This window comes from Heloderma suspectum, chromosome 2, assembly GCF_057233095.1.
Source record: "Heloderma suspectum isolate Gila_16-S chromosome 2, 16-S_ref, whole genome shotgun sequence".
Classification (NCBI taxonomy): domain Eukaryota; kingdom Metazoa; phylum Chordata; class Lepidosauria; order Squamata; family Helodermatidae; genus Heloderma; species Heloderma suspectum.
Genome location: NC_139459.1, coordinates 340114787 through 340128503, shown reverse-complemented (window position 1 = coordinate 340128503; position 13717 = coordinate 340114787). Strand labels below are relative to the sequence as shown.

At 43.4% G+C, this 13717-nt stretch overlaps 3 non-coding genes across 3 annotated transcripts; all 3 read right to left on the bottom strand.

The window, feature by feature from the left end:
* Positions 1–288: 288 nt before the first annotated feature.
* On the bottom strand, positions 289–360 carry TRNAE-CUC (transfer RNA glutamic acid (anticodon CUC)). Its single transcript has one exon. It is a non-coding gene; the product is annotated as a tRNA-Glu (tRNA).
* Positions 361–11485: 11125 nt separating this feature from the next.
* Positions 11486–11557, bottom strand: TRNAE-CUC (transfer RNA glutamic acid (anticodon CUC)). Its single transcript has one exon. It is a non-coding gene; the product is annotated as a tRNA-Glu (tRNA).
* Positions 11558–12079: 522 nt separating this feature from the next.
* TRNAL-CAA (transfer RNA leucine (anticodon CAA)) lies at positions 12080–12188 on the bottom strand. The gene is made up of 2 exons: positions 12151–12188; positions 12080–12125 (listed from the first exon to the last, which is right to left on the bottom strand). It is a non-coding gene; the product is annotated as a tRNA-Leu (tRNA).
* Positions 12189–13717: the final 1529 nt, after the last annotated feature.

Here is a 13717-nt window from a genome sequence, read left to right as displayed (position 1 = left end):
GCTGCTGTTTGGTTTATTTTTTTAAAGGATTATTTTTCTGATAACTTAAAAAAAAAACACCCTTAAAAAACCCTAAGAAAAGCAGACTATCAAATTACACAAGAGCTTCATATATACATCCTACATTTAATGTTGTTTGTTTTTTAAAAAACTATTTTTTTTCTGAAGTTGAAACGCAGCCTTAGAAAGCAGAGTTCCTGAAAGCAAAACAATCACGCTGAATATCTAAATATAAAGCACAGTTTACAAAGCAAATCAGTTATTCAAGATAGGTCTTTCCAAAAGAGATTCCCTGACCGGGAATCGAACCCGGGCCGCGGCGGTGAGAGCGCCGAATCCTAACCACTAGACCACCAGGGATGCTGCTGGAAAAAGCTTTTTCCATTGATCTTTATATCATCAGTTCTATTTTAATCCTGCTGCCCATCTTAAATACCTGAAACGTTTAGTGTAATGAAATAAAGCTCCCTATAAATGCGGACGTTTCTGTTCTTTTCTATCCAACATGTTCCGCCTTTTAATTAGTTATTAAAAATTAGAAGGATCTTTTTTTAAGTGTATACGGAATTTGTAGGTGAAATAAAGGAAACCTTACAGAGCTTCGGTTATTGGGTGGTGTAGAAATTAAATAGATAAATAAGCAGAAGCATAAAACGGAGAAACCGATCTATTAACAATGCAATCATCTAGATGTCTACTCTTAAGTAACGCAATTGAATTCAATGGGACTTTCTCCCAGGTGTGTATAGGATTGCTTCTTTATACTGTAAAGTTTTTGTTTTGGGAATATTATTTTTGAGGTCTTTACCATGCACATAAATGTAATGATGATAAATGTGTGAAGTTGGAGAGGAGGTCAATATCAAAATCAGATGGATTATGTCCTTTGCAGCCAAAGATGGAGAAGCTCTATACAGTCAGTAAAAACAGGACCTGGAGCTGACTGTGGCTCAGATCATGAGCTTCTTGTTGCAAAATTTCGGCTTAAACTGAAGAACGTAGGGAAAACCACTAAACCGTTCAGGTATGACCTAAATCATATCCCTTATGATACAGTGGAGGTGAGGATTTAAGGGATTAGACCTGATAGACAGAGTGCCTGACGAACTATGGACGGAGGTCCATAACATTGTTCAGGAGGCAGCAACTCAATCCATCCCAAAGAAAAAGAAATGCAAGAAAGCAAAGTGGCTGTCTGATGAGGCTTTCCAAGTAGCTGAGGAAAGAAGGGAAGTGAAAAGCAAGGGAGAAAGGGGAAGATATATCCAACTGAATGCAAAGTTCCAGAGAATAGCAAGGAGAGACAAGAAGGCCTTCTTAAATGAACAATGCAAAGATCGAATAAAACAATAGAATGGGAAAGACTAGAGATCTCTTCAAGAAAATCGGAGATATCAAGGGAACGTTTTGTGCAAAGACGGGCATGATAAAGGACGAAGAAGGCAGGGACCTAACAGAAGCAGATGAGATTAAGAAGGGGTGGAAAGAATACACAGAAGAACTATACAGGAAAGATCTGAATGTCCCTGATAGCCATGATAGTGCGGTCACTGAACTTGAGCCGGACATCCTAGAGAGTGAAGTCAAGTGGGCCTTAGGAAGCATTACTAACAACAAAGCTAGCGGAGATTACAGTATTCCAGCTGAGCTATTTAAAATCCTAAAAGATGATGCTGTTAAAGTGCTGCTCTCAATATGCCAACAAATTTGGAACACTCAGCGGTGGCCACAAGACTGGAAAAGGTCAGTTTACATCCCAATCCCAAAGAAGGGCAATGCCAAAGAGTGTTCACACTACTGTACAATTGCACTCATTTCACATGCCAGCAAGGTTGTGTTCAAAATCGTACAAGCTAGGCTTCAGCAGCATGTGAACCGAGAACTACCGGAAGTACAAGCTGGGTTTCGAAGAGGCAGAGGAACTAGAGATCAAATCTCCAACTTTCGCTGGATCATGGAGAAAGCAAGAGAATTCCAGAAAAACGTCTATTTCTGCTTCATTGACTACGCTAAAGCCTTTGATTGTGTGGATCACAACAAACTGCGGCAAATTCTTAAAGAGATAGGAGTACCGCACCACCTTACCTGTCTCCTGAGAAACCTGTACAAGGGTCAAGAAGCAACAGTAAGAACCAGACATGGAACAACCGATTGGTTCAAAATTGGGAAAGGAGTACGACAAGGCTGTATATTGTCACCCTGCTTATTTAATTTATGTGCAGAGTACATCATGAGAAACGCCGGGTTGGATGAATCACAGGTCGGAATTAAGATTGCCGGGAGAATTATCAACAACCTCAAATACGCAGACGATACCACCCTAATGGCAGAAAGCGAAGAGGATCTAAAGAGCCTCTTGTTGAGGGTGAAAGTGGAGAGTGCAAAAGCTGGTCTGAAACTCAACATTAAAAAAACTAAAATCATGGCATCTGGCCCCATCACTTCCTGGCATATAGAAGGGGTAGAAATGGAAGCAGTGACAGATTTTATTTTCTTGGGCTCCAAGATCACCACAGACGGTGACTATAGCCATGAAATTAAAAGACGCTTGCTCCTGGGGAGGAAAGCTATGGCAAACCTAGACAGCATAGTAAGAAGCAGAGACATCGCCTTGCCAACAAAGATTCGTATAATCAAAGCTATGGTTTTCCCAGTAGCAACGTATAGCTGTGAGAGCTGGACTATAAGGAAGGCTGAGCACCGAAGAATTGATGCTTTCAAACTGTGGTGCTGGAGAAGACTCTTACGAGGCTCCTGGACTGCAAGGGGGTCAAATCAGTCCATCCTAAAGGAAATCAACCCTGAGTGCTCATTGGAAGGACAGATACTGAAGCTGAAGCTCAAATATTTTGGCCACCTAATGCGAAGAGAAAAGTCACTGGAAAAGACCCTGATGCTGGGAAAGATGGAAGGCAAAAGGAGAAGGGGACGGCGGAGGATGAGATGGCTAGATAGCATCACGGATGCAATGAATATGAACTTGAGCACACTCCAGGAGAGAGCATAGGACGGGAAGGCCTGGCGTGCTATGGTCCATGGGGTCATGAGGAGTTGGACACGACTTAACGACTGAACAACAAGATTCCCCCATCCCGGGAGAATCATGCCCATTCCAGCACTTACACAGCGGCAACTGCTTCTCATTCATCAAAGAAGGGGAAACTTTTTTTAAATACATCAAGGGAGGCAAATCATTACGTGCTAATCGACAGCAAAGGCTGTTTCACTAGCCACGTCGTGGCAGCACGACCTTCTTTTGATTATACCTGAGATCTACACAGAAACAGAAATGGACTGGGCAAAATTTTAGTTTTTGTAAGAGCTTTAAGACTCAGTGCTATGCTGTTTAAACAGAAAGCAAAAAAGTCCTACAACCCAGCATGTCCCAGCCATGCTGGGAACGGTAGGACTTGAGATAGCGCCTGCGATCCCTACCCTGCCAGGGTTGGTGATAGATGACAGCAGCTTTCCAAACAACCGCTAGTACTTTTAGCAGTACTAAACCTTGAGAAGGAGTCCCAGAAATCACAGTGCAGGATTTTATAATAAGCTATAATAACCCTGCAATTTTGGGCTGCTCTGGCCGTTGTTAACTGGCACTTGTCCAATGGCAGCTGATAAAGGCAAATTAAGCACGCAAAATTAGGTCTTGAACTACTTATTGGTGGAATGAATCCCCAGAGAAGCTACACAAGAAATGGGTAATAGAACCACAGTGCAAAGCAGGACACTGAACTAATAGGCCAAGGTCTGGTTCAGCCTTGGGCTCCCATCAAAGGGAGAAAATCATTAATCCTTACCAAAAAACAGATGTTGATTGGAAAAGGGCATTCTGGGCACCATTTGTTGTTGTTTATTCGCTCAGTCACTTCCGACTCTTCGTGACTTCATGGACCAGCCCATGCCAGAGCTTCCTGTCGTCCGTTGCCACCCCCAGCTCCCCCAAGGGGCACCATTTAGTGTTTACGTTTTTCTGAGAAAACATAGATTCCTGGGATTCAGATCAACAAATGAAATCCTAAAAAGTTATCATCTGACAAACAAAGGAAAGATGGAGGAGCACTATGCTCCAAAGGCAGTTACTTGCCGCAAGGGAAGTGGGAATATTGCACATGGATTCCTGCCATAGACAGTGAAAACCTTGGGTGACAAGCTCACATCTTTAGAAGCAATTCCATGTGAGAAGAATCCAGCTGAATTCACTGAATTCAGTTTTCCACACAAACTCCAAGAAAAGGGCTTGTTCTTTTTTAATGGGGAAATGCAGCCAAGAACTAGGAGAAGCGTGGTTTTGATACATCAAACGTCAACAAGATTGTGTATATAACTGCCTTGGAATAATTGCTGGTTTTTACTAATAAATGTCCTTTTTTTTTAAGTCCATACATCTCTTCTGCTTGCCTCCTCCTTCTGTTCAAGAGATAAACTGTTACTTTACTGTGCTTGGCTAGTTTGCCATGTCTCCAAGAAAAAACACCCCCTCCTATGGTCTAACCTATGAATTCAAAGCATGCAGCTACCTCTATCTGATCTGCAGCTGGCAACTGCCTAGAACAGAACCCCAGGTAACTGCATCATAAAGATCTGATTATTGACCATTCTATTCCATACTGAAAATCCATTGCCACTAGGCAACGTAAATGATGATCTAGAATGGATGTGGAGGCTGAACTTCAGATATCTGATTTCTGCTTCATATGATGCCGTTGATGCCTTTTGTTAACATTTTATGTAGCTAGGTTTGCAGTCACTAACCACCCAACCACAATTCCCCAGATTAAAAACAACACATATACACATCAGTGAATAAAGCTGCTAAAATCCTGATTTATTGGAAGAACAAGATAATATATGGTGTTTCTTTTCTTTTCATAAACCACCTCACAAACCATTCATGCGTTTTTTCATTATAGATGTTCTTTCCCACTGAGCCTTTGCTGATGCTGGCTTACGGTGATGGAAAATCTCTAGCATGTACCGTCCATAGTCCAATATATGCTTCTTTTCCACTGCCAGGTAGTATCTCTCCTAGGCTCAGAAATTCCCCATGGAGGTCCTTAAATACTTCCCATAAACAACAGAATTGTTTTTAGCAATGAAGATTCTTGGAGGTGAAGCTGGTATCTTAGAAAGCAGTAGATTACAGGATTTCTTAGACATATTAAGGCAGCAAAATATTTTAAGGTCCTTTGGGTATTTGGATCTTTCTCAGGGCAACGCTTGGTCCTCTCCCTTCTTGTCTCTGTTGGAGGTCACCCAAGAAGAAGGGGAGGGATGCTTCTCTAAATACATTCACTGCTGACGGGTTTGGCCGAATGGTTGGCCAACTCCTTGGCCATGGCTTCCCTCAAGGCAGTTTGTACATCGGTGCAGCTGATGGGGGAAGGCTGGCTCTTCTGGCTCAAACTCTCTACTTCAGTTGCCACGTGGTTGTACACATCTGTTAACAAGGTTTTTACCAAGCCCTTGGCTTTGACCTCAATATATGCCTTTAGCACCTGTCGCATCATCTTGGATGCAAATAGCTTAGGGGAACAGATTCTCACCACCTTACTGCTTACAGTATTAGTGGCATGTGTCTGCTTGACCCCATGCTCAAGACAAGACTGCAGCTTCGACTGTTTTCGATCCTGGAGTTTCTTTTGTTTTTGTCTGGCCTGCTGATATTTCTTCTGGAGCTTCTTTCTCTTCAAACCTCCAGCCTTCCTTTTCACTTGCTGTTTGGCAGCCATTGCTCTGTTGCTCTCTTCTGTTCTATTCTAGTTGAGCCCCTGCCTTCAAATGTCACTACACCTTTGCGAGCACTGGCAGTTATAGGCGACTGCATGCAAATGAAGGAGCTACATGGGGAGTGCTGATTGGGTGGCATCTGCCTTTATTGTAGCCCAGAAACCATTGTTACACAGGATGTGATTATGACTTAACCTTTGCTATAATCCAGTTATGAGTTACAACAGCACAAGCATTTACTGGCTTCTGGTAGACCGTGATTTCATCTTGTGTTTCTAATTCTGCAAAGAAAATCAGTTCTCCAAAACTGCAGCTACCACCATCATCCCTGGCTAATTTTGAGAGAATACTTATGTGTTCCTTCCATTAACCTTAAGCTTGGTTATCATGCCCAGAATGTGTTTTTCCACATCTATTTATTTATTTCAAATATTCCTTGACTACCTTTCAGGGCAGGAATTTGCCCAAGGTGGTGTACAACAATAAAACACATGATGCGGAATTAAAAACAAGACGAACACAAGAAAAACATTAAAAATGTATCGGGGAAGGCCAGAGTAAAATAGCATGTTTTCAGGGATTTCTTAAAAACCTGCAATGATGGGGCCTGGCAGACCCCAATGGCAGACCCCCAATGAAACCCATATATGGATTGCAGACATATATGGATGGCTATCTCCAGTTTCTGTTGGGACAATATCAGAAATCCCTAGATCAGCCTTCCCCAGCCTGGGGCCCTCCAGATGCTTTGGACTACATCTCCCAGCATTCCTGACCACTGGCCACACTGGCTGGGGCTGATGGGAGTTGAAATCCAAAGTATCTGGATGGCACTAGGTTGGGGAAGGCTGCCCTAGTTGATCTCTGTTGACGATGGTGTTCTCGATTAAATAGATATTTGGAAAGGTTGCCAATTTTCAACCAGTCCCTACTGCTGTACCTTTGACAGCTTCTTTATCTGCAGCAATTTGTAGGTGATCATAGTTATCCCATGAAGAAGCTCCCCTTGCTGACTGCTATAGGAGAAGACACTTAAAGGAAATTGTTAAAAGAGCAGCAGGACATGGATGAATAGTCAGCAGCCCTTCTTCTTGGTCTGATGCAGTAAATAGAAGGTTTGAAATATGACATTTTATATAAAGAATTTGTAAACTGCACTGGGAACTGATGTTGAAGAGTGTTACAGAAATTCATTAATAAACAAAATAACCAAAAAAAATCATGAAACGCATTTAGAAAGAAATGGAAATTATTCCATAAAGATAGCAATTATTCCAAAAGAGTGATATGCTGGACAGGTTTGCACGATCAAGCAGGCCGCAGTGGGTTATTTAAGCTGAAGCATGTGTGGGTGGCCATTTTGAATATTCAGACTACAACCACAGCTTGCTGTGTCCTCTGAACCTGGCAAGGGTGAGTTATTGGTAAGTTGTTGTGATTAACAAGCCACCCACAACCCTAAAACAGCCCATGGGTTCTGGGTCATTTGTTAACCATGCCAACAACCCACCTTCACTGGGTTCAGATGACACGACAAGCTGGTGTCACAGTTTGAATATTCAGAAGTTGCCTGCACACACCACAACCCACCGTGACTTATTTAAGCCACGGTGTCCTGTGGTGATTGTGTGAACATGTCACAGTGTACTTCAAAAAGAAGGGCTCCTAGCATTTTGAATTGGAAGACATAGTGCAGCAAATCTGGTTTTTTCTCCTTAACCGATTGTCTGCATCAAGAAAAAAGACAGAAGAAGTGATGGTAAAACACAGGAGGGATATGAGTGGAAGACAACATCTGCGCGCCCTGTAAAATTCTACGAATGAGGCAGGGTGATGATATAATTAAAGACTTGTCTAGAAGTACCCACAATCTTCAAAATCTTTTACCTTAGAAGGTTGCAGTGGTGTAGCTAGGTAATTTTAGACCCTGGTCTTAAACCATCCCCTAGATGGCCATATATATATCACGTTAGTTGCAATGCACACAACTGACTTCTCTCTCTCTCCCACCGCACCCCAACCCCCTCATTCCATGCTTTACAACTTCTATATTCCTGATGTTAGAACAACAACAACACAAGAAAATAGTTTGCCAACCCTGAAGCCATACTCTAAACATGTGCCTTTTCGCATTTTAAGCTTACTGAAATCATGGCACTATTGTAACTATAGGAATAAAATGGTGTTTGTTTCTGCTGCCATGATGCTATATACATTTACTGAAGAATAACTCCCATTTTGTTGTAGAAAGAGGTAATACATTTTAACTAGAAATAATAAAATGGGCATCTGTAATCATGTAAATGCCCAGCAGGCTGTACCCTAACAAGATTTTTTTTTTTGTAAGAAAGAAAGGATGCTTCAGCAAGCAGTGTCAGACACAGCCATTACATGTCCCTGTAAACAAAATAATTTTTATCTGGCACCAAAATGCTAGCTCATGAAGTTCCAATTGGCTGGATAAGGGGAGGAGGTTCCATAAATGAGGCACTCCCACCAAAAAGGCCCTATCCCTCATAGCCAACCACTTCACCTCTGAAATCTCTGTACTAGGACTTAGGCCTCCAACAAAGAACTTGTGTAGGTTTTTGTGGGAGCAGGCAATCTTTCAAATACCCCAGACCCAGACTATTTACAGGGCTGCATACAGGACGAGCTCCAGATTTGAGGGGACTCTGGGCAAGGTACCATCTGGTGGGCCTCCTCCTATGGTAGGTAGGTGCTACTAGGCTTACCTGGCATGCTCCAAGTAGCACAGGGGGAGGAATGAGTTGGAGCCACCATCTTAATTTCCCACATTACCCCAGAGCGATGTCATGTTGGAGGCACAACTGGAAATTAAACTGGCAGCTAGACCCAGCTGCCAGGTGTCATGGGGAGAAGCTATAGCAATGTGGTAGAACACATGCTTTGCATGCAGAAAGTCCCAGGTTCAATCCCCGGTTTCTCCAGGTAGGACTAGGAAAGAATCCTGCCTGAAAACCTGGAGAGCCCCTTCCAGTCAGTGCTGACAATACTGGGCTGGATGGACTCATGGTCTGGCTCACTATAAGGCAGCTTCTGGGGCCCAGAACTAGTATCAGTAGTGGGTTCTGGCAACCTTGGCAGCTGCCCAGGAATTAGGGTGGCCACTTATGCATTACCAAAAAGGAGGAAATACCTCACCCCAAAGGAGGGCAAGTGAGAACACAGATTTCCATAAAATTTGCATGGGCTAATGTATATGTATAGATGCAAATTTAAAAACAATTATTAGAATGCAAACAGAAATGCAATCCATCTCACCACAGTGGAGAAGGCTGTGATCAGGAAATCTGTGTGGGCTGCTCTGGCTGGTGTCCAGGTGTTAAGTGTGGATGGGCGACTTCAAGGCCCTTCCTGTGCCCCTTCACATGGTTCTTTCTCTTTAAACCGGACTTGGACTGAACAGCCCTTCAAATACAGGATGCCATCAAACAGAGGCCTGTTCTGAAAAGTAGGACACATTGCCACCCTACTACCAGGTCCTAACACTGGCCCTGACTGTACAGATCAAAACCAGCACTTCAACCTCTGGCTGAAGACAAAACCAGTGATGCTTTTTAAACACTGGCAAAATATGTCACCTCTTACTTGTTCCAGTTAACAGCCTTGCAACCGTATTCAGAGCCATTTGAAGTATCGAAACTTCAGTGGCCCTGAAATGGCCTAGCTAACACCTGCACAAAGTATCATCAATATGTACTAGTTGCCATTTAAACAACAACGCTAGAAACCAGCTCAAAGTTTATTTTAATATCATGTGCTTATCTCCATGAAGCTGCTCTCATTGTCTCCTAGCAGAACCCATCATTTCAAAGACTATGCAGGATCACCCTCTGGTGGATATAAAGGGTAGTATTGAATGTTAGTCCTTCGTTTCAATGGGTCTACTCTACATAGGACTAACCCTGGATACTACCCAAACCACTTTAGTAACTGCATCTGGAAATTTTTTTACCCACAGATTTTTTACCCACGGTCATACACAATTTTATTGATATTGTATTGCATTTGTGGCAGTGAAGCATTTGACACCAACTGCCTGAGGTAACCGTTAATTGATTATTGTAGCAGGATTCTATGCATGAAAGTCTGTAAAAGCTTTGGCCAGAATAAATGTGTTAAACTTTAAGGTGCCACAAGAATCTTTTCGCTGTGCGAGTGTTCACTGTGTGAGTTTGCCATTCACCCCCAAAGTCTCTTCAGAACAACACTATGCAGGGTTGTTCTGAGGGGACTCAGTGTGGCAGTTGGGGACACTTGCCAAGAGAAGCACTTCCACTGCCACTAATTTCAGCAGTGTTTTGCGCGCAGACACACACACAAATTACTTAAACTGGGGGTGATTTTGGCTCAGCCTTAAAGCATGGCTATTGTAGTGCCTAATCCTATAAAGTCGCAGCAGGGCCAGCCCAAGACATTTTACTGCCTGAGGCGGAGCAGTAAATGCTCCCCCCCCCCCCATACATAGTCCCCAAAGTCCATCAAGATACTTTGGTTCCTGAGGTAAAAAGTCCCATAAGCACCTCTCCGCCTCCCTGGCAAGCCGTGGGTCCCACCAACTGCATTGTGCAAGCAGGACCCGCCACTTACGCAAGGGAGACTTAGCGCTTCCTAGAGAAAGCCCAGAAATGAGCAGAAACATTCGTTTCTGGAAGGCGGCGGGTTGGCGGAGCTCTCTCATGCAAGCTCCGCCAACTTGCCTCCTTCCAGAAATTAGCGTTTCCACTCGTTTCAGATTGTCTCAGGGCCACTAAATCACCATTGTGCAATCAGTGGGGGCCGCTTGCACAATGCAACTGGGAAGACCCACTGCTTGCCAGGGAGGTGCAGAGGTGCTTATGGGACTTTTTGCCTCAGGAACCAAAATATCTTGGTGGGTTTTGGGGACTATGCTTCTTGATTGAGGGGGTGGGGGTGGGGCATTTACTGCTCCGCCTTGCTGGATTTTGTGCAAGGAAGGGAAATTCCCAGGCAGTGCCACCACATTGTTTTCAGTGGTGGCAGATGCAGGGGGGTTGGCAGGCCAGCAGAAATGGCTTGGCGGGCCTCATGCAGCCTACAAGCGGTACTTTTTGCACCCCTGCCCTATACCAACCTCCCAGGCTACTACGATCTTAAGAGTTGTCCATGCCACCACCTACAGATTTCTGTTTGGCAGTGACATGGAGACAGGCCTTCTCTGCAGTGACATCCGCTTTGTGTAATGATCCCTCCTCTACGGTACAGAGGCCTCAATGCTAGCATGTTTGGGGCGTTTATTGAAAATGTATCTTTTTATTTTGGCTTTTCCCCAGACATGAACTGTCTGTGAATCAGTCTCTGGTATGGTACTCTTTGTTGTATTTATTGTGGTATTTTGTCAAACTCTTCGGGATTTGTGTAACTGAAAAGCAGTATAGAAATACTGCTACTGCTGCTGCTGCTGCTACTACTACTAATAATAATAATTTTATTTTAAAGGAAAATTTATTTGGTGGTTATTAAAACAAATATATATTCGAAAATAGCAAACAAACTAATATCCAGCATTAAAATAAAATATCAGCTCAGTTTAGACAGGGGTTTCTTATACATTTTAAATTTTAATTCTTTATTCAGTAATTTTAAAACTAATTTTCCTCAGAATGCCCAGCTACAAAAAGAAGCAAAAAGGGAAACACTATTCTCAGTACCCTCAAACATAAAGCATAATTTGCAAAAAGTAGTATCCTGAACGTCTCTCCAAAAGATGTTCCCTGACCGGGAATCGAACCCGGGCCGCGGCGGTGAGAGCGCCGAATCCTAACCACTAGACCACCAGGGAAGCTGCAATACGATCTTGCAGAAAACTATATGGAGTCCATATTAGGATTCATACTTAAGTAATAATAACAGTAAATAAATTTTTGGATTTCACAATGCTCTATAACTCTCTATAAATCGTGTTATGCAACACAGTATATTAAACTTACTTTTGTCCCTTTTCTCAGCTGGGCAGAAGTAAAAACTGACATGTAGAAGCTGTTCGTCATTTATAAATCAAAGTGTCCCGGAAGAGTGGATGCTTTAGAATGCTAAAGTTTAGGGGTAAAAAGAAAAACGTATCTCCCTTCGTACCCCTTTCTTAATTCTATACCCCACAAAATCCATTCCAAGTAGCAAAAGGAACTTGAAACATGAAAGACTTCATAAACATAAATGTACGAAAAAGTAAGTAACGCAAGCAGGAAGATTATTATTTTTGCTTGCATTTTTTCTTTAAGCTTTTTTGCTATTTCTTCCAGCTTTATGAATCTTGTTTATGGGAGATGAACGGAGAAAAAGAATTGAACACAAAAGTGAGATTTGTCAGAAGTGGGATTTGAACCCACGCCTCCATTCGGAGACCAGAACACCCAGAGCAGGGAAGGTAGAAGCCTTGAGTCTGGCGCCTTAGACCACTCGGCCATCCTGACACTCACGCTTAAGCTACGCGAAGAAGGGGCCCTAATACTTGCAGGCTGCTTTCAGGCAGGCGATTACATTATTCCTTTTAGTAAAGAAGTGGGGGAGCCGGCGGGAACACATACGAACCCTTCGAGGGCTCCTCCTTCCAGCGGGAAAATAACGCCCATAAGCGCCGCTGCGGTTGTTCTCGTTCATACTTAAAGTCTGAATGCTAAATTGCAAACCGCGTCGGCTCATTCTGCGCCCACCGAAAACCATACAACTGAAACCCCCAAATCAAGCCAATTGGGCGGCTGCACGAGGTTTATATTTCAGTTCTCTCCAACTGCCATAAGGTTCTAGAATTGGCTTCTTCTTGCAATAATCCTTGCTGCGCCTTCGAAATATATTTGTTGCTGTGTAATAACCAGTAGCGGCTGGTGGCTTTGATTTCGGTGGGGCTGTTGATCCATTCTGGGCTTCAGTCAGAACCATCCATAACTCTTAAGGGAGCTATCCAAGGTGCTGAACCTAGTTGGGGGATGGGGTTCAGCACCTTGGATAGCTCATTTAGAGTTCTGGATGGTTCTGACTGAAGCCCAGAATGTACCACTGCCCCACCGAAATCGGCGCCACCAGCCTGCACTGGCGATAATCTCACTGCAAGTAAATATATTGCTCACATATTTAAATTTATCTGTAATTGTAAAGACTTCTTAAAAATCGATCGAGCACGATCACTGACGCTTAGGGTTTTTTCCTCTCTCATATCTTGTGTTTTTCTTTCAATCAGACTCACCCCTCTACCTCCTAACGGCCAACTTTTTACTAAGGGGCCGAATACACAACTTTTAGAGAAAGACGAAGGGGAGGGGTGGAGAATACTTGCCAATTTCCACTAAGGTTGGATTCTGGCGACTTATGCTGGCACTGCTCATTTCTAGCCAATCACAGGCGCTTCCCGCTTAGGGGGAAACTCGGCTGATTCGGTTCTCCTGTGTTTCTCGGCCTGTTCGCTCCAAAATGCGTAACGAGAGATGTTCTCCAAAGTGCTGTAGAACAAGCTATAATTTGGAGCAAAATAATTTAGTGGCGCTGGATTTGCGATCAGCTGGGAAACCATGTTCGCTTCTGATTGGCTTGTCCCTTCTGCCAGAGATATTTTTCTCCCTAAGAAATCTGCTGCTAAAGGGGGAAAGAAAGAGAATGCCCTTTTCTGCGGGTGGCGTTGGATCTGAGATGACCTAGGAAATGCTAGCGGCTCCCGGGCCGCTTGCCTGGGCACCATTTTGTCAGTGTTGCCCGCAGATCATGGCCTTGTTAAGTCATTCAGCATCTCCACCGAACTATAGTAACTGTAGCAGGGCGCTGCCAGAGATTACTATACATCTGTACAGAACATACATCTGTCTTGCTTGCTTCTCTTGCTGTCCTACCTACTCTGTACTGAAGATCAAATGACTCTGAGGCGTATAACTCCCAGTTGCTCTTCCTCTCAGAAAAGTTAACGGGGCAATCCATGCTGGCAGGGGAATGCTGGGAGTTGTAGGACTTTTTT